This window comes from Frankliniella occidentalis, unplaced genomic scaffold (assembly GCF_000697945.3).
Source record: "Frankliniella occidentalis isolate FOCC.00 unplaced genomic scaffold, Focc_3.1 Scaffold127, whole genome shotgun sequence".
NCBI classification, from domain to species: Eukaryota; Metazoa; Arthropoda; class Insecta; order Thysanoptera; family Thripidae; genus Frankliniella; species Frankliniella occidentalis.
Window position 1 is genome coordinate 191,636 of NW_026267254.1, and position 1,905 is coordinate 193,540.

At 47.0% G+C, this 1,905-nt stretch overlaps 2 protein-coding genes across 2 annotated transcripts in view; both read left to right on the forward strand.

Annotated features, from left to right (window-relative positions):
* LOC113211265 (keratin, type II cytoskeletal 2 epidermal-like) overlaps positions 1–1,905 on the forward strand; it is a 12,833-nt gene that overhangs the window by 10,525 nt on the left and 403 nt on the right. The gene's annotated exons all lie outside the window — the stretch shown is intronic.
* Positions 1,002–1,905, forward strand: part of LOC113211237 (uncharacterized) — a 12,725-nt gene continuing 11,821 nt past the window's right edge. The window contains exon 1 of the mRNA XM_026429554.2: positions 1,002–1,068. The gene's annotated coding sequence lies outside the window, so the exon portion shown is untranslated. The remainder of the gene's footprint in view (positions 1,069–1,905) is intronic.

Here is a 1,905-nt window from a genome sequence, read left to right on the forward strand (position 1 = left end):
CCTGGGTACGCTACGCTTGTCTCATACGACTGTTGCCGGTCATTTCGTTCTGTGTGTTGGGTAGCTGAGTTGTGTTTCGTAATCAGCGTTTAGAAGAACGTTTAGTGCCATTCACAATTTTGGGGACTTGACGATGAGCTGCCATCTGGCCCTATTCGACTCTAATTCACTGATGAGACCGATGAGACCTACCGTGAGTCGATCGCCAGCCAGCCACACAGTCACGGAGCACCGATGGTCCAGCGCCACAGCCACGCAGAGAGCTTGAGCTTCACTTCACTACACTGCACTACGATTCAAGGCCAATATGCACGCCTCGCATTATTTTAACTTAACTTACTTGGCCATTTTTCACTTGAAACTGAACTTAAATTTCGATGAATCGGGCGGGGGATGGGAGGAGGGACACGACTGGGTCAACAAAATCCAACGCGGCTGACGAGACGGCGGCGCGGCGGCTCCAACCAACCCCACGCGGCACGCGGCGGGTGAGCAAGCAGCGGGGCCGCGGAGGACGCGGAGGAACGCGGGCCAGACCCAGACAGACGAGCAGCCCGGGGCTGACGGGGTTGGTCGGGGGGAACATGAGGCGCGTCGCGAAGGTGTCGCGGAGGTTCAGAGGGCAACCAAGGAGTCGGCGCGATGCGATGCGATTCTCAGACTGACGAGACAAGACGAATGGCTGGGCTGACGGCTGAGCGAGCGTTGAGCTGTTGAGGTTGGTGTGGCCGGCCGCTCTGCCGCCTCGGCACTCGGCACGAGCTCGGCCGGTCGGCGGTGGAGGAGGAAGCTATAAGAAGTAACTTGAACATTGCGCGTTAAGAAAATAGTCCCTACCATCGTGATGGACTAACTTCTAGTCTAACCATCGCACTGCTGAAAACTAAATACTAAATAATGGACCAAACTTTATCGTTGAGCACTGGATGATTCCTGTTACAAGACAGTTACGTTTAGACACTTTAATAAGAATTTTTGAGTACAGCTATTGCTCCGCCAGGTTACTCCTTATAGCGAGACGATTGTATCTCTTTAGCGTTGGGCGAGCGAGCGAGCAGCAGCGGGAGGGTAAGTGAGGAAGTTAAAGGTTTATTGGTGGGAAAATGAGTGACCCGGGTATTTTTTCGAATGGAAGAAGGACAAAGCTGGAACTTTTTTTTGTAAAAATATTGATGCTTTTTGAGAAGCTTTGAAGATGTACATTTACGTGAGGCAGTTTGGGGACACTTCTTTGGCTAAATGTCGCGGTGTCCCTGCCGTTATTAAAGATTAACAATCCTTTTACTTCCATTCTCTTTTCAAAATAATGTATGGGTTCACTCATTTTGCCCATAAAGTACTGTTAAATTGCTCACTAACCCTCCCGCTGCCGCTCTTACTTTTAACACATGGGTCTAGTTTAGAATCTAATGCACTTACCCTCGTAGCGGATATTGGTCAGGATTACATCAACGCCATTAATGGTTGATAATGAAATGATCATGTTTAAGCATAATATAACATCGATAGGTTTATCAGACTGACCATACAGTTGCCAAGTCTGATTCTTGTCGCAGGATTTGGTGGGTTGGGCTGTGAACCAGTAGGTTTGAATCTCTCGCAAACGTTGCATTTCATGACAATTTCTTGGGATGCTATGCTCACAAAAGCAATTGTGTCTTTCAAGAGAGGATAGAAAATTCTGGAACTGGAGTAGTAATATTAGTCCTAACTAATTATGTTCCCTCACTAAATAATATCATTTTGACGTTATAAAATGGTTTTTCTATCAATGAGAAAACACTGTGGCACTTTGGTTCTTCACCTACATTTAATGAGTTTCCTGTCAAATCTTTTGTACTTGAGGTATTTAACCAGCCATCATGCAACATTTTACCAAATGTTTGATTGCATTTGCGCAATGTT